At 39.7% G+C, this 19,571-nt stretch overlaps 1 protein-coding gene across 1 annotated transcript in view; it reads left to right on the top strand.

The window, feature by feature from the left end:
- The first annotated feature begins 8,995 nt into the window (after nt 1-8,995).
- The window catches only part of RASGRP3 (RAS guanyl releasing protein 3), a 98,339-nt gene continuing 87,763 nt past the window's right edge, over nt 8,996-19,571 (top strand). Inside the window, exon 1 of the mRNA XM_077843636.1 lies at nt 8,996-9,329. The gene's annotated coding sequence lies outside the window, so the exon portion shown is untranslated. The remainder of the gene's footprint in view (nt 9,330-19,571) is intronic.

The following is a 19,571-nucleotide window of genomic DNA, read 5'->3' as shown; positions in this document are numbered from 1 at the left end:
AAAGAGGTAAGAAAAATCTCCTGTCCTGCGCATTTGAATAACAAGGTGTGGCAGGGACCACGTTGCAGGCTCTTCTGATAACAAAAGCAAGGACACCACTTGTCACTATTTTAAGTAGCAATAACCATTACAACCATTTATTGTCTGCTCTTGGGCCAGGTATTCTGCTATATGTTGCATAATTACCCTTAATCCTAAAAGGTATTGTTCCAATTTGAGGTATAGGTGAGGAAATTGATAATTACACAGTTTAAAGGTCATCCATATATGAAGAAGCAGTCAAATTCAAAACCAGGTGTATCTGACTCTAAAGAATAGGTTCTCTCTACTTTTTCCACGCTTCCTTTCCTATAGTAGGACTTGGATGAGATTTAGAACCACCCAGCACCCATCTGGTGAATCTATTCACCCAGATTAATGCCTTGGGGGACACCTTCATCTAAATCCTTGGACTCAGAGTCCCTGGGTGGCTGATTAAACATTTGCCTTTGGCTCAGATCATAATCTCAGGGTCCTGGGATCAAGCTGCCCAAAGCCCTGCATTGGGCTCTCTGCTCAGTGGGGAGCCTGCTTCTCCCTCTGCCTCTGCTCCTCCTCACTGCTCATGCTCTCTCTTGCTATCTCTCTCTCTCTCTCTCTCAAATAAACAAAATCATAAATAAATAAATAAATAAATAAATAAATAAATAAATAAATCCATCCTTAACTTCTCTCAGGCCATCTCTCCATCTGTGTTAGATCTTCATGGCCTATTCAAAGCATTAACCTTCCAGAACTTCTGGTGGCTCTACATTTGGAATGGTGCCTTTTGACACATAATATTTATGACAACTGTGCTGGATCAGAGAGACACACATGCTCCAAGGAGTACCTCAACCACTCCAATCCTAGCAAACCATTACAATGGATTTTATCATAGACCTACTCATCTCCCAAGTCTGCAGCAAATTTTGAGAGTGGAAAATATTCCTTATAATCGCCAAAATTCATCCCCTGACCTCCCTCCCATCTACGTTAGTCATAGGCATTTATTCACCAAATGTATGGGGAGTTATCTGAGAGCTGACAGTGACTTAGAGTTCACATTCTGGCTTCAAAGAGCATGTCTCCATGGCACCCAACACCCATAGCCAGATGGCCAAACTGGATCAACTGAGTTCTGGATAATGCCTCTGCTTCCACGTCAAACTGTCTTTGCTTTGCTCCTTCCTTCTGCTTTATGATCTCATTTCTTAAATCTAATCCTTGAATTTTATGCTTAGACTCAATTCTCCTTATTCAGATCTGGTACTTTGTTTTTGGATTAGGTTTTTAAGATGGTCTTCCTAGCATAGAAACAGAAAGCAGAATGGTGGTTACCAAGGGTTTGGGGGAGGGTGAACAGGGAGAGTTGCTGTTTTAGGGGTATAGAGTTTCAGTTTTGTAAGAAAAAGTTCTGAAGATCTGATTCACAACAATGTGAATATAGTTAACATTACTGCACTGTACACTTAAAAATTGTGAAGATAATAAATTTTATGTTAGGTATTTTTACCGTAATAAAAAAAATACCAAAAAATTTTTTTAGTACGCAGGGGAAAATGTTCCCTCCCTCCAGATCTTTCCTAAGATCCACAAACTGATGCTGTAATGCTACCATTACGCAAAATTAGAACTGACTTTAAAGGAAGTTTACATGTTAACATGTGTTCCAACAGTTGGCTATAGCTACAATCAGAATTCACTCAGTACTTGCAAAACCTATTCCCCTTAGGTCACTCTCTTGTACTAATTAAAAATGTATGTTTTGAGAGGGCACCTGGGTGGCTCAGTCAGTGGAGAGTTTGCTTTTGGCTCAGGTCATGATCCCAGGGTCCTGGGATAGAGCCCCTCCTCAGGGTTCCTGCGTTGGACTCCCTGCTCAGCAGGGAATCTGCTTCTCCCATTCCTTCTGTCCCTTCTCTCCCATCACTTGTGCTCTCTCTCTCACTCTCTCTCTCAAATAAATAAATAAAATCTTTTTTAAAAAATATGTATTTGACCCCTGGATCACTGGTTCTCAAACTTCAGTGCATAATAACAATCACAGGCTTACTATAAATGCATATTCCTTTTTTTAAATTTTTTTAATTTATTTTTATTATTTTTTTTTATAAATGCATATTCCAAGGCTTACCCTGGACTTAACTGAAAAAGAAGTTATCTGAGGCTGAGGACCAGCAATCTGCATGTTCAGTAAACTCTATGTTATACTGATAAAGGCTGTCTTTAAACCATGATTTGAGACATTCTGCTTTAGAAGGTGTACTGCTTTTAGGGCAAAGGCCAAATGTTTAATTTTATTTTTTCTTCCATGGCTCAAGCACAGAGCTTTGTCCTTAGTAGGGACTTACATGTGGTTGAAAAGAATACAGTATAAAAAGTATTTTGCTAGACTTGTCCAAATAAAATATAATCTGTAGCATGTGGTTTCTTTCAGAATTAATTGTGCATTAATACTTGGTATTTGAGCAAGCCCTATAATAAGGAGCTATAATGTGATGCAAGCTCCAAATATGTGGCTTTAGTGTTTAGTGTTTTGAAATCCAGGCTCTCAGATCCTCTGATCTCATACAACTCTAAAAAGTCATTTCCTTCTTGAACTTTTTTATCCCTTTTCAACCTTTAAATGGAAATGAAGCATTCCTAGTTTCAATCTTATAACTTTTAACCTGTGTTCTTAATGAAATATTAGACAGTATTATGACGTATTTCATTGTGTAGTCTGTCCACACAAGAATAGCTGTGAATATATGTTTAAAGTTCCACGTACTTTAGAATTTATTTTTTTGCATGAAGAAAAAGAAAAGTTCATTTATCTAGTGAACAAAGCAATTTGGAGTTGCCTTATTTAGATTATTCATAATTTAATTTCTATTAGAATCACTTGCATTTATGATATCACAAAAATGTACAATGGCAGCTTTTTACTTAGAAATTAATAAGATAATTTGTTCTTCATGCTCTGGAGGAATTTTGCCCATCAGATGGGCGGTGGTCTGTGAAGGCTTTCTAACCCTGAGTCTGTAAATTTACACTGCCAGAATAATTTCTTGGTGCACTCAATATTACTTGGATGTAATTTGAAATGCAATTTGTTCCCTCCAGAGAACAAAAATTTTTAGCTCAAAATTTGCCTATGCAAAGTGAATTTCATAATAGTTTTATCTCCGTGTATTTTTAGATGACATCATACTGTAGAAATATAAACATTCAAATGGAAAATCAAAAGTTGGATCAGATAGTAACACGCCAGTCGATTTGGCTTAACTTTTCTAAGGGACTAATGAGTTATATATTCTTTTCTCCCCAGTATTGTTTTATTAAGATATCGACAGTAACCCAGAGGTCACCAAATGCTTGGTATGAATACAATCAGGATTTGTGGCATTCTGAAACATCTTCGGAGGCTTGGAAGGTCAGGTCCAAAGTCACAGAAGCTTAGAACTGAAAGGACCTCAGAAATGGAGCCTGAGGACATTCAGGTCACAGAGTTACTTAAAAGTGCATGGTGGTAAAGAGATGTCCTATTTCTGTCTCAAGGCAGTGGATTTTCCTCTGCTTTGAAGGAGGAACAATTAAGAAATGTTTGTCTATTCTGTCTTTGGGTAACATCATCCTAAATAGTCTTCAGTCATCCACTAGGTGTTACATGTATTCATTGCTTCTTTCTGAGTCTTTTTTTTTTTTAAAAAAAGATTTTATTTATTTATTTATTTATTTATTTATTTATTTTTTAAAGATTTTATTTATTTATTCATGAGAGACACACAGAGAGAGAGAGGCAGAGGGAGAAGCAGGCTCCATGCAGGGAGCCCGATGTGGGACTCGATCCCGGGTCTCCAGGATCACACCCCAGGCTGCAGGCGGCACCAAACCACTGCACCACCGGGGCTGCCCCTTTCTGAGTCTTTTACCATAGAGGCAGATAGACTCTAGGGCAGCTACCATGACCCCTGCCTCTTGGTAGTCAGTGCCCTTTGATCCCTTCCCCACAGCATGGGCAGGACCTGTAACTTGCTTTTAACCAATAAAATGCCACAAAGGTGATGGGAAATACATGGTTATATGTGTGTGACTACCTTGTATAAGACTGTAAACCATCTTGATGGGAGACTCTTCTATAGCCTGCCTCGCCAGATGGCTTATCTGGGTCCACTTCTTAAGAGTCTTATAAAACTTCAATCAAGGCATTGGTTAGAGCTTTGCTTTTATCCGAAGCTCAACTGAGGAAGGAGCTGCTTCCAAGCTCATGTGATTGTTGGCAGCATCTGTTCCTTGCATGCTTTTGGATTGAGGGCTTCAGTTACTTGCTGGCTGTTGGAAGGAGGCTACCCCCAGGTCCTTGCCATGTAGTGGTCTCCAGAGGCAGTTCACAACATGGCAGCTTGCTCCTTCAAAGCCGACAAGGAAGAGAGAATCTATCTCTTGGTCATATGAGATATGATCAGAAGACTCATTTATTTTAACTTGCTGCATCTATTTGGGGTGATCCTGTACCCCATAAGTTATGTGGGTTCTAAAATTTGTGATTATGTTCACCTTGACAATATCAACTTAAATCCATTTTGAACTTTTTTCATTAGTTTATAATTATATGGTTCAGGGGATTATGGGGCATATTGACTCTATTATGAATTCAAACAAATGTACTATTTTTTAAGCAAGGAAACTGTACACACTATTAAATTAGCAACCAACCTACCACTTGGCCTTTACTAGACCAGAGTGACTTTCAGAGCAATAAATTTTAATTTTTGCTCGGCAAATCAATTTCACTGCCATGTTCTTTCCCCTCCTTCCTTCCTGTCTTCCTTCCAAATGTTGAACAAAGATAAGGTAATATTTGGGCACCAATGCTCTTGGAGCCGATGGTAATCTCCCTCTGCCTTCAGAAATGTGTTATGCCCTGTCCCTATAATGATCTGCTTTCTTTTCTGCATATTTCTTCCCAGTGATAGCTTTGCTTCTCCCTGCTTCCAACAGTGATTAGTTCACAAACTACCTTACGGTAGAGTCCAAAGGCTTTTCCCAAAGAGACACACAACTGGCAGAAACAGCAAAAAGAAAGTCCCTGAAAAACTTTTACCACCACACCAATTATAATCTCTTTAGTTATTATGACATCAGATTTTAGTCTTGACAAAATTGATAATGCTCTAGGCATCTATTATTGGAGAGTCTCAGAATCCTTTTTTTTTTCTTCTTCATTACATGGAAACTAGCGCTGTTTTATTTTAGATGCTTGGCAGTGGGGGAATACCAATAGAGGCCAAAGCCAAATCCAGTGAAGGCCGGCAGTCTGGTTTAGATTTTCCCACTGAACTTTACCAAGGCTGGGCTTCCCCTGTGAGATATTCTGATCTATTTCATATGTGCCAGGATTATTGCAATTTTGCAAGGTAACTTTAACATTGTTGTTTACTGACAATTAGACTAAGTAAAACTAAACTACTGATGAACACAATTGAATTTTAATAAAATTAATGGAGAAGTTTTATTACTACCCTAATAAGTATTCTCATTCCTTCAAAGAGTCAGCTTTCATATTTTATTTTTTCATATTTATATTTTATTTTTATAAGGTAGAACTCCTTCCTAACATTCAACTATCTTTTCAGCGTTCCTACTGCAATTTAGAGGTCCATTCTTTACCTGCCTGCATGGTTTCAATTTTCAGGAGTTCTGATTTCTTTTCATTAGTATGATATAATTCAAGAAAAAGAACACAGTTCCCTACAACGTGTAATCACCTAGCACTTCTGCATGTTGTGAACAAAGATTGAATTTTATTAAAAGCATCTATAAGACATTCAGGTACAGTGCATTCAGCTTGAGCAAAAATATGCAAATTTTATTTTTGTAGTTTTCCCTAACAACTTTTGCTTGGATTTCCTTTCTATTGTATACATTGAAATTCACTGTAGGTGACTACAATAAAAAAAAGGTATTTTCCTCCACTTGCAAAACCAAAATAGTGGAAGAAAGTTGCACATTACCTTTCCCCACGAGGTCTTTCGACTTTTTCCCCTAATGCCTTTTGAGAGAGTCTATCATTAATTTTAGATTAAGAGCACAGAGCCTTTCTGTTCCCATAAATGTTTTAATGCTTCATTTCTAGAGATGGGCTATATGGGGAGCTCTGTGAAACTGTTCTTTGTGAGAAGTAAAATACTTCCTCAAGAAAGGAGAAGGAACGTTTCCAATGAACAATGAAAGCCTGGTTAATGTATTTGGAGTTTCTTTGGAGAGTTCATGCTTCACACATGGGAGCATGGTTTGCCCCCAGAAACATACTACCCTGTGGCTGGCCATTTTCTTGCCAATGTCAACTCGTGTCCCTTTTAGCCACTTCAGTACACTGCAGCTGTTATATCCTGACCACCATGGATTTCCTTTTTCCTTTCGGCTATTACAACAGTGTCATTCATTCCTTTCTCTCCCTCTCTCTCTTTTAAAGAAATCTTTTCCTCCCCATCTGTGCCTGGGAATGTACATACTCTTGCTTTTCCCTCACCAGCTCTGGCTGAGCTCATTGTTTGACCTATTCTATCTATTATCAGGTCTTTACATGAAGGCTACAAATGGATGATGAGAAATGGCTGGATCTGAAAACAATAATCAAATCACTAAACAAAAGTAGGGAAATAGGACATTTTGTTTCCAACTAGAGACTTAATTTCTTCCTGTTTTCTTTGGTTTCATCTAATTTTAGGCAATGTATAATTTTCAGATATACATATAAGTAAAGTTGGCTTTGACTTTATCCATTTTTATCATGACTACCCCAAATGAGAGAGAACTTTTGTCTCTCCCTTATAGACCATCAGCTTGTTCTTTCTGCTGCTATTGCTTTGCTCCAGGTGACTTCTTCACAGTAACAGGGAGATTAGTGTGTCTTCCTAATATTATATATATATATATATATATATATATATATATATATATATATATAGACTCTTCTAGTCTTCTAAATAGGAGTCACCAGCATAAAAAGCATTTAGAAATTTTCATTATTCTTCTATAAAACAAAATCAACTGCCTTAAATCTTGTTCAATTTTATTTTTTTTAAATTGAGGTATAATGGACATATAATATTGTAAACTTTCAGGTATACAACATCATCATTTGATATTTCTATATATTATGAAATGATCACCACAGTAAGTCAACATCTGCCACCAAGCATTTTTTTCTTGTGATAAGGACTTCTAAGTTCCACTCCTTTAACAACTTTCAAATATACATTACAGTGTTATTTTTTTAAAGATTTTATTTATTTATTCATGAGAGAGAGAGAGAGACAGAGACAGAGAGAGAGACAGGCAGAGGGAGAAGCAGGCTCCATGCAGGGAGCCTCACGTGGGACTCGATCGTGGGTCTCCAGGGTCACACCGGGCTGAAGGCAGCGCTAAACCGCTGGGCCACCGGGGCTGCCCCACATTACAGTGTTATTTATGATAGTCCCCAAATCTTTTTTCTAAAGTGGGATATTAATAAACAAAATAACTTTGTAGACCACTGTTTTTCATACTGTAAGGAGCATCAGCGTCACCTGGAGATCACACAGATTGCTCCTCCCCTCCCCCACTCTGAGATTCTGATCCAAGAGGTACTGAGGCTACTGGTCCAGGACAGCAGACAGCATACCAAGCAGCCCCTCCATCAAGGGAATTCTCTGACTTCCCCTGTGTTGCTTCTCAAAGTGTTCCCCCAATATAAAGAGCAGCCTGTTGACAGAGGTAGGTGTCAAATGACCAACAGAAAATGATAGATAATCAATAGATAACTAATAGAATCGTAAGAAGGACCTTAAGTAATAACAGTTTCTAAAATGTGTCTTCAAAATTAGTAAGGTTTCTTTTTTTTATAAAGATTTTATTTATTTATTCATGAGAGTTACAGAGAGAGAGGCAAAGACACAGGCAGAGAGAAGCAGGCTCCTTGCAGGGAGCCCAAGGTGGGACTCGATCCTGGGACCAGGATCATGCCCTGAGTTAAAGGCAGACGCTCAACCGCTGAGTCACCCAGGCGTCCCCAAAATTAGTAAGTTTTAAAGCATGGGATGCACAGTATAAAAAAATAGAAGAGCACTAAATGTGTATATCACAAACCAGACTGTCCCCACATTCAAGATCTGTACTCCCATTTTGCCAAATCAACCATGTTTAAGTGTTTTGTTAGAGTATGTAAACTTCATATTTTGCAAGAAATTGAGAATCACTCTCAACATAGTTGACGCCAATTTGTACTCCCATGGACTGTTTTGAGAATTCTTACTCCTCCACACTTGAATGATATCTGACAACGTCAACATTTGGATCTGTCCATCTGATATGTGAAAAATGAGGTCTAATTTTTATTTTCTGTTGTAATTATGAGAGAAGTTAAATATCTTTGAGTAGCAAAACTGTGGACAATCTTTAGTTTAATGCAGATGGACGACCAGTTTATAAACTTAGCTTCATAATTTCTTTTAAGCCAAAGTATCTGCTTTTCTCGTTCACCTGTTAATATCTTCCTGTTGTTGAACCTTGCCTCAAAAGTACTTCAGCTTCTTTCGAATGAAAAGAAGTAAGAGTAGTGACTGACCCCCGTGGCCTGCCCCCTTCCCTCACTTCCCCCAGGAAATTCTCCTTCTGGCTCATTCCTGTGGGAAATGAAGGAGATGATGTAGGTTTGTTGACGGTATTTTATACAGAAGATGGTACATCGCCAAGCCCAAGCTTTGCTTGTGGGAAATGTCACTTTAGTGAAACCAAGATAATAGGAAATTAAACTTTGACTCTGGTACCATTACCAAAGCTGAATTTCCCTTAGCTTGTTTATCGGTGTTCACTTGAAAGAAACACACACACAAACACACACACACACACACACACCTCTGACTGCTTTTTGAAATCAAATACATTTCCTGCCTTCTTCTTTCCTCAGTGCTCTTACGACCAGCCTATTTATAGCCCGGGAAAGGAAAAAGCTCCACTGGAGGCAGGAAAACTAAGTTCAGAAAGAATAGGAGGAAGTGTGCCTGCCATTTAGCCAAACAACCTTTAATTCATTGAGCTCAAAGCTTAGCAGCTTCACTGTCGTCCTTAGGCGTAAACAGCTTGCAAATTTGACATTTTTTTCATGCTTTCCCCCTTTGGCCGGCATCAGGGCAGTGGAGGTGATGGCAGCATTTTAGGAGACAGGACAGGAATCTCTAGGTAGTTGCACACGTGGAGGAGAAACTTGTGAGGGGTTGACGAAGCAGAAAGAGACATTTGAACAGAGGGATGAGCTGGAAATGATTGCACGTCTGCGACTTAAGGTAAGTGTCATTTTTAAGACTGTCCATTGTTGTGTCTACACGCACATGGCGAGCAATGGGCGTTCGCCAGGGACGCGTGTGTGCTGTGAGGGCAGGTCCTCAGGAAAAGCTCGTAGGCTCGTTTCTATTTCTGAAGAAATGTAGAAGTCAGTCTTGGCCATTGACTTCTTCAGTTTTTAACAATGATAATTTTTTTTTTTTTGGAAATAGTAATTGTTTCCTTAAGATAGCTTTTTACCCAGTATGTTTTCTTCTGTTTTGTCATCACCAAGGGATTAAGTAGTATCAATAACTTTACTGAAGATCATTTTTGAAAATAATTTGAGTTTTTCTGTCCAATCCTCTCGAATTGCTGATAAATAATCCATGTACCGTTTCTTTGATCACTTCTGGCTTATTTATTTATACTTTTGTTTTGATTTTTTTTTTTTTGTCACTTCTGGTTTAGAGTCCATTGAAATCAGCTCTCAAGCAAAAAACATCAACTTTGGAAAAGTTACTTTAGCTAAAAGTTAGTATTTTGTAGAAAAGTAAGTGAAGATAAAGTTGTTGTTTAGCTAAAAGTTAGTATTTTGTAGAAAAGTAAGTGAAGATAAAGTTGTTGTTGTTGATACAAAGCTTCTTTTCCTGGACATTCATTTTCAGACAAAGGAGAACCTTCCAGAAGCACCCAAAACAGCCTTGAACAGCTCCAGTGATAGAAACTGTTCACAATAGTTATTTACATTTAAATTATGATTTCAAAACATTCGTGTAGTATACGTTTTCTGAGTGACCTGAAAATTGCCCCTGGCTTTGGAAGTGGAAAGGTCTAAATAGAATGGGTTAAATCCAAGAACAGTTGATGCTGCCCACAAAAACTTGGAAAGCTTCTAGGGACATTCCAAATTCTTTTAACATTCCTTGCCATCAAACAACAAGGTTTGTTTAAATGATGCACCATATTTGCATCCACCCCTGAAAATACCTACATTTGTATCCTGGAGTCACTCAATTGATGTCACAATGACAACAAAGGAGTAAGTTTCTAGTGGTCTACTGAAAAGAAAGAGCAGAAGGAAACGTGTTGCTGTTATTTTGGCTTATCCCAGTTTGAGATTGGTATGTTTAGAATCTGTTGCAAGGAGATAGCAAAGCTGGAAGCCAGAAAAGCTGAGCCAGCCAGATTGCAGCTGGTGCAAGGAGGCCAAGCCTTGGTTTTGTCTCCATGTGGAGTTCATTGGCCATTGTCTTTCCTAGGAGGATTTAAGGGTTATTTTTTCTGATTAAAAAATTATAATTCATTCCTTGGAAACCGTAGTAAAATGTAGTATTGCTTGAAGAGAGAAAATACGTTTCTTAGTTGAACTTAAACCATCCACATGAAGAAGGAAAGAAAATTATGTTGGATAAATATGATGGATCTGAAGAAACAGATAAACTCTTCCCACTTATTTCCAAGACATTCCAGTGCTACAAAGTCAATTCTGAGTCTGCCTTATTATTAACACAAAGTGAAATCCAAGGTAACCTAATTAATTGCCCACCCTACGTGGGTTTGGTGTTGACAGTGATCCTGATTTCAACACAACTTTCTCATTTGACACATTTGTGTATTTACATTATGAGAATAAAAATGTTTTAAATACTACTGAATGTTTAAATAATAGAAAGAATTAGGAGTTAGGCATTTTATTCTAAGAATGTATTGTTTTTCACTTTTAGAAGTCTTATGGTTGGACACTGCTTTCTGGATGCCCCACAGATGCTTATAAATGTATTCATGAAACACCAGTTATTTAAAATAGATTTTGGGGGGTTTGTTGAATAGCTTTGCAAGTTTCCTGATGTACTTTTAAGCTCCTGAGAGCATTTTATGTTAGAGTTAGCTAATTATGAGGGAAAGAAATTGTCATTTTTAAAACTTTTCTATTAATTAAATAGAAATTTATTGCTGGGTTTCCAGCATGACTCTTGTAATTGCTGTGTATTTAGAGGTTACATTATAGACCCACCTCTGTCCCTCACATTTAAATATCAGTGAGATCAAATTACTGAAGAGATGGTATGAAGTGGTGAGAAATTGAAATGTCACCACAACCTGTAGGATGTGTTGAAGTGGAGTGTGGAGAGAAGCATGCCAAGGTCAGGCAGCTGTGCCCACCTGGCCTGGTATCATGGGGGCAGGAGGCATTGCATATTGGTTTTAGTGTCTCTATGAGCACCTTAAATCCACATAAGTGGCATCTGAAGGTTTTCTTTCTCCAATGCCCTGATCCCCTTACACCCTATATAACCGGTTAACAGAGGCACCCCACCACCAAAGCATATTTATTAAGTTTTCCCGCAGTCTTTACCTTTGATAACTCAGCATTTACTCAGAGAAAGGGAATTCTGTAAGACACAAAGCATCCCACAGGAAATTAATTATTAATATTAACCAAATGAATGATGTAGATAGTGGGTACCAGATAAGGAAGTCCTGATTCAGGCAGGCTCCATGGAGTTATGAAGGTGAGCTGACTTTGCAGGGCAGAAATCTGATGGGGATAGCAGGAGATAAGGGTATCCAAAACAAGACTGGAGCTGTATATGTGGGCCTCTGCACATTCCTGTGAGATAGGAATATTCTTGGTGTGCTTAGGATTAGGGATGTCAGATGAAAACCAGGATTCCCAGTGAAAGGTGGATTTCAGATAAACAATGAACTTTTTCTCATGTAACTATGTCCTATTGCACAGGTGTATATGAAGCCAACCGCACGGGACACACTCGATTCAAAAATATTATTTGTTATTTGCCTGAAATTCACATGTAACCGAATGTCCTGTGTTTTAATTTCCTAAATCTGGCCACCATAGCACGGAGCTGTGCGTCAGCAGCTTGACAGGGGCAGAGGCTGTGAGCACATGGGACAAGAGAAGCGTCTGGAGGGGGTTGGGGTCAGAGTGTGGTGGGACTTTAATGCCAGACAGAGGAGTCTAGAATCTAATTTAAAGCCACTGGGAAGCCACTGAGGGGCTTTGAAAAGGGAAATGACATCCATAAAATTTGCCCATTCAAGGCAGGACCTGGTGGGGCAAAGAGAACAGGTTGCCAAGGCCTGGGTTCTGGTGACAAGAGAAAGAAGGAAACTAGATGGAGACACATGAGAGAAAAAACCGACACGCTTTGTAAACTAATTGGCTAGGGTTACAGCAGGAGAGGAAGCCTTAGAGAGGATGTTATGTTTTATAGTCTATTCTAAGGAATAGCCAATCCGAGAGGTAGCAGCAGTCAGGGAGTTAGGGAGATGAGGATTTTGGTTTTAGACATTTTAACTTTGATACCCTGATGGGACAGTCAGGTAGAAATCCCAAGCAAACAGCTGGAAATGGGAACAGCTTAGGAGGGAGATGAGAAGCAAAAGAGATTGCAGAAGCCAGCACAGATGGGGCATTTCCTACATGCCAAGCCTTCTATGTCCAGTCTCCTGTTTCATGCTCACAACCGCCCGTGGGCAGGCTGCATGGCTAGCCACATTTTATAAAAAAGGGAAAACAGAGGAGAGGTTAAGCAATCTGTCCAGGACTCCCTAGCTAGGGGGGCAGAGATTGGAATGCAGGTGTGTAGGGAGGGGGACAGGCCCCCTGTTCCCTGCTAATTCCCCGAGAGAAGGTCAGGGACCTGCTCTGAATTTCCTTTCTGCATCTGCAGAAGTCAAAAGGCACCAGTCGTTCAAGCTGTCACCCGATTTTTACCTGGATTCCTGGTCTTTAATTTTTTCTAACTGGTAGCTCTCAGAATTCTGCAGCTTTTGGTGCATCTCCCCGAGGCAAAGGGACGAGTTTGTACTTGCATTTATGTATTTGCGTGCTTATTTACTTCCGAAATTGGTTCTCCCTTCAATGCCTCGTTTGTTACTTTTCCTTGCTTATCTGGTGAATTCAAGGGTATGCTGAAAGCAGGGTCTAGAAGGTTAAACCCCTTTCTTTGTCCCTGGCTGCCCTCTCGTGGCCATGCCAGGTAACGATGCCCCGGCCAGGCAGGGACCGTACAGGAGCAGCTAGAAGCAAGCTCTTTAGGAAACCAGTTCACAGAACCACTGCAGAACCATGTGTGGGCTGCTGTGCTAGGAGATTCTGGAAAAGGACTTCATGGAATTACATACCCCTCCCCTTACGGTTGGTTGGTCTGAAGGGCAGTTTGAGTAGGCCAGTTTCAGATTTCTCTTAAACTTTGTAACCATGAAAAATATGTCCCCCCCCCTTTTTTTAAAGATTTATTTATTTATTCATGAAAGAGAGAGAGAGAGAGAGGCAGAGACACAGGCAGAGAGAGAAGCAGGGTCCATGCAGGAAGCCCAATGTGGGACTTGATCCCGGGTCTCCAGGATTACGCCCTGGGCCGAAAGCAGACGATCAACCACTGAGCCACCCAGGCGTCCTATGGCCCTTCTTTATTTTGTTAGGGGGCACATATTACCAAGTTTGCTTATTAAGCTTTTAATGAGCATATGGGCTTTTATTGTTAAGAATGTTTCCTAGGCCTTTTCTTCTAAATATTTACTGCAAGATACACAGTATAGTTTTTAGTCAAAAGTTAAATAATCTAACTTTCAGGAATATATCCTGAGGAAATATTCATAGATTGAGACCAACACGTATGTAAAAGAATGTTTATCTATTTGTAACGGATAAACTTTGCACAAATATACAGAATTAGGAAATTGTCAAATAGTGTTCCACAATGTGGAATTTTATATAGCTATTAAACTGCATTAAAATATTTAATGTTTATAGTGAATGTTAAATGAAAAAGAGAAGGCAAAAAAAATTATATATAGGGTGTGATCTCCTTTTCTTAAAAATTATATATGTTTAATGAAAAATAGTTAACTAAAATTTACATATCAAAATATTAACAATAGGGAGCACCTGGGTGGCTCAGTAGTTGAATAGTTCAGGTCTTGATCCTGTGGTCCTGGGATCAAGTCCTGCATTAGGCTGCCCACAGGGAGCCTGCTTCTCCTTCTGCCTGTGTCTCTGCCTCTGTCTCTGTGTCTCTCATGAATAAATACATAAAATCCTAAAAAATATATTAACAATAGGAGTCTTTAGTTAGGGGGATAATAAGGATTTTTATTTTCTGCTTTGTCTCTGGGATAAACATGTTCCCCAAGACAAGCATGTACCACCCTTATAGTCGGAAGCCAAAAACAGCATGTCTTTAAGAAGCAGAGAGCTAAGTCCCAGTGTTCTAAATTCTTGCTGTCATGGCTGTCACGGCTGACAATAATGTCTGTGCTAATTCAGCCCCATTTACGGCCTCTTTGCCCAGTAAAGAGCTGTATCCTGTTTATGACAGCATAATTCATTGTAATGGAAAAGATTATGATGCACTAGCCTGGTCTGTGACTTCACTATATTCATCAGCAACAGGAAACAAAGACACACACATTTTTTTTCATAATTGTTTTAGTAATAATTGACAATTGGAGGAAATGAATGGCAGAAAACAATTATGGGCAGACAAGATGGTCAGCAGATCAGACTGGGAAATGCAAAGGAGCCAGTCTCAGTTTTATTCATGCAACGATTTCAGAACATTACAAAGATAGTATTGTTTTGTTTTCAATCCACTCCTGAAATTGCTGTTGTTTTTACCAGCAGTTACACAATTCTTTGCTGGCAGCAGTGATTCCCCAATATGTTTTTGGTTCGGTTATCTGGTAATCGCACATTCAAGGATTTGGTGCTCAATTTTTTATGTATATTAATACTCAGGGTCAGTGTGAACTTCTCCTTGTGCATGTGTGTCCACTACTAATGCTCCTTGAATAATGAACTAGCCATTGGCTGCCCATACATAAAATCCTAGAAGTTTTATTTTCTATTTGAGGTAAAAATATCAAATTCATATTTCTATTTTCCATGAAATGATCCTTGGTCTTCATTTTAGCAGCATGTGGTTGGGGGGACAAACAACAAAAACTCAAACTCATGGTTCATTCTCCAGTGGAATGAGCACAATTAGCAACCACTGAGCTGAAATGTAGGCTGTGTTATCAATTAGGAAAGAGCGAGGTGAGGCAGGTAGTAAATACACCATACTAGGATTTCTCTTCCCTTAGTGGCTTGTGTTCATAAGCATCACTCCACTGTCAGGTTGGGTACCATTAAAATTCTTTGGGTGGGGGAACTAAACATGCAGGGCATGCTTTAACCTTTACTGCAAGTCATATTCTCCTCTGATTAGCCTGATTTGGAGTAAAATTCTGCAGCAGCTCTTGCTTCCAATCTTAAAGAACTCTTACAGGTCATGCTATTTTTGTGGAGTCCTCTAGACCAGTGCTGTCCAAGAGAAACAAAATGTGAGCCACAAATGGCATTTTATATTTTCTAGTTGCCACATTAAAAAATAAATAAAAAGAAAGCCACTTAGTTGACTGAGCCACCCAGGCACCCCCATAGAATTAGTCTTTAAAGTATAATTATTTAACTCAGTATATAAAAGCATTATCATTTTGACATGTAATCAATATAAAAGAGTGTTAGTGAGATAGTCTACGTTTCTTTTGGAGGAAGGAGAGGTCTTTGACATCCAGTGTGTATTTTACTCTTAGCACACATCTCAGTTCTGACAAGGTTCATTTTATGTGCTGAATGGATTCAGGTGCCTGGTGGCTCCTGTACTAGACAAATCTAAACCAGAAGAGCTATCGTTACATAAATAGCATCTGAAGTTTGGGCTGTGAGACCCTACTACCTATTCAGGACTCAATCCTCTCCTCTGTGATATATTCAGCCGGCCACTCTTACAAGTATCGACGAAAACTGAATAACTGAAAAGCAAGCAAAAGATTGGCCGTGTTGGCCTATGAGAACAGTTCAACTGTTCATTTAGACTGTGTAACTAATGGATGCCTCACTTGAGAATAGGGTAATAGAAGTTTTTAAAAACTCCCAATTTTTGAAATCTGGGTTGTAAGAAACTTTATTTCATAATGATGTTTTCACATGAACTTAGGCATAAGAGTGGATTTCATTACATAGCCTAAAACGAACTTCCAGAAAGCATTATGAACGTTGTTTCTAATAATGCATAAAACTTAGTACAAAGAAAGAAATCTTTAGTAATTCATACACACACACACACACACACACACACACTCTTTCTAACATTGTGATCCCTTGCTGATGTCTTTTCTGCATTCTGCATTGTCTTATTTGAAGAATAGGAAGTATGCTTCAATAATCCTGTATAACTACTATGCCCTGGGGACTCTCATGCCAGTCAGCTGGAGCGATAAAGATAGCTCTGTGTGCTAAATATGGGGATACAAAAATAGAACTGGTGGAAGTGGATAAAACTAAAAGACTCTGTAGGTTCTTGTGGCTCCGCCAATGGCAGAGTCCTGGAGACAAGGGCCCCAAAGTCCTGGCAATAAGTCCCAGCCCCCTGGACTGATCATAGTTTGGGTTCATTTCTTATTCCATAAGGGTTTGTTTATGAGAGCTAGATTTAAAGCAGTCAGAAAACTCTAAAATCAAAATAAAAGTTAAAGACATTCACAATGTAAGTAATGACCACCCATCACATGAGTGGCAAATTGGTAGTGCACCAAAAGCTTGCTTGTAAGAATTTTCTCAGCCCTCTGAATTCACTTTCCATTTCTCCCATAGAAACAAAATCACAAAGTGACTGGATATGCACACCTAAAGTGCCGTGTACTTCCAGTGAAATTATTACAATATATTTATATTCACAGTATATTACATTAAATTGTTATTCTTTATATAAAAATCAGGATTATTTTTTATGAACATGGATTAAATTATTAATCCATGAACATGGATTACATTATTGCAATGCAGTTATCATGAAGTATAATTATTAATGTATCACTTCTCCATTAGCATATTATATCCTACATTAATAATATGTTAATAATCACATTGATTATATATGAATAACTAAAACAAAAAAGAACATGCACAACGCACAAATCACCTTATGTCCAAAGCAACAAGCACTGATAGAGGAGCTAAGCGAGCATCAGATGTTGCACTGGGCATGGGAACTAGTATAAAAGATACTAGTTTGTCCCTGAATATTGGTAAGAAAGCAAATTCACCAAAGAGTGAGGAAACAGATGGAATTCTTTTCTAAGGAGGCTCCCTTGCCTACATGACTGGTCGGTGGAGAAGACCTTTGCATCTGTATGTCTGAACTTTGGATTTGCCTTTTCCTTAAGGATGAAGTACATCTGACACTGCTCTTACTGTGTAACCATAATTAGGATCTTTTTTTGTTCCCAAATAGGGTGAGTGTTTCCTAAGTAACAGTAGGCAGAGAGGAAGGTGGAGAGAAAGGTTGCGGTGGAGTATATGTGAGTACATGAGGCAGAGGTTTGTGCACAATTGCTCAGGTCTCCAGTGGGGGAAGAAAAGCAGAGTGGTGGGGACTTGGCTATAGGTCTGTGTTATTCCCTGCAGCCTCCAGGGGCAGGGGGGTGGAGGGGGGGATGGGAGTGGGGGGTGGAAGGCGAGGAGGCAGGCATGCGCAGCTGGTCTCTGCATGTAGAGGGTACTTTCTGACTCAGTTTTTTGTATCTTTGTGAGCTGTGAGCTCTTGGATCTTGCAGGTATGACCACGGCTTTTTGTAACCACTAGTAAATGAAGAGCAGGTGGCCAAGTTAGGCACTGGCTAGCCTTCAGGCACGAGGAGCACTGGGTGGTTCCACACGTCAGCAAGAGAACTGAAGGACATTTAGGTGAGTGGAAATTATGTGTGTAGCTCAAGGACAAGAGTCTAGACCGGGAGAATAATGTGTTCCCGTGACTTCCCTCTTCTGGAAGCCCTTCCTGTAATTCCTTCTGGCTGGGAACGGGGAGGCTGTCTCTCTGGTTATGGAGGTCCACCAACCAAGGCCAAGGGTGGCGGCGGTGCCGCATGCTGCTCCAAGAGGTGTGCCGCACCTGGAGCATGCACATCTGTGTTTCCTGCATCTGAAACAACCTCTACCCCTCCACCCCCACGATGAACCCATCCTTCTTCAGGGTCCTCTCTCTCAATTTCTTTTACTTCTAGGACATTTTCTTTAAAACCTTCACCGTGGGAACTACAACCCAGACTGCCTAAAAAATCTGCTGCCCATACTAGTTACCCATTTGAATTCTCTAATTCCACTGCTGAAATTCTCAGTGTGTCTTCTGGAAACCTCACACATTTGTTTTCTCATTTCTCTTTCAAGATTCTAAACACATGAAATCAGCTGCTCTGTCCTCAACCCCACTGAAAATACAATGTCAGAAACTTTCTAAATGATGCGGGAAATAACCTCTTTCCACTTTTATTCCTCTTGATCCCTGCACCATTTAATAAACTAAAATCATCCTCTATTGAAATCTGAGGTGTCACATTGTTCCTGTTTTCTTTCAGTCTTGATAAGTGTTTTTTTTTTTTTTTTCCTCTGTCCTCAGTTGCAGCCATTTACCAGACATCCTTGTCTTCCATTTCTCTCTAAATCCTTTTTCCCAGGATGCCTGGGTGGCCCAGCGGTTGAGCATCTGCCTTTGTCTCAGGGCGTGATCCTCAGGGAGTCCCGGGATCGAGTCCCATGTCGGGCTCCCTGTGAGGAGCCTGCTTCTCGTCTGCCTGTGTCTCTGCCTCTCTCTCTGTGTCTTTCATGAATAAATAAATAAAATCTTAAAAAAAAATCCTTTCTCCCTCAGAGAGTCTGTTCATGGCTTCCATATGTAAAGAACCCTGTGCTTGCTTATCTAGCGCTGAGGGAATTGTAGCCTGCATTCTAGGACCAAGCATCTGTCCGTATGTTTCTACTTGATGTTCCATCATCACTTCAAACTTAGCCCGTCCAAAATAAAAATCCTACCCTTCTTCCCTTATCTACTCAGCCTCCCTGTGTTCTTTCCTTTTATGATGACATCATCCCATCTGGGTTGGAGCCATCTTTCCTCCATCTTGTTCTTCACCTCCTGGTAACCCAGTAGATCATCCTTCTTGTTAAATGTGTCTCACATTCCATTCCTCCCTTCCTGTCACTAGTATTTCCATTCTCAGTCCTAATCCTAAATTTTTACCTAAATCCAGGACTCTGTCAGAAGCCATCCAGCTGATGGCTGGCTCTCGCGCAGGCTCTCTGCTCCCTTCACACTCCCCACCCTCTTGAGAGAATAATCCGGTCTTGGAGGGTGTTATGACTTTGTTAACATTTGTTAAGTAGAGCCCTGGGTTGCTGGATGGCGAGCGAAACAAAA

The sequence above is a fragment of the Canis aureus genome, chromosome 12, assembly GCF_053574225.1.
Source record: "Canis aureus isolate CA01 chromosome 12, VMU_Caureus_v.1.0, whole genome shotgun sequence".
NCBI lineage: Eukaryota > Metazoa > Chordata > Mammalia > Carnivora > Canidae > Canis > Canis aureus.
Note: the sequence above shows the minus strand (reverse complement) of the source record. Positions and strands in the feature narration are given on the sequence as shown.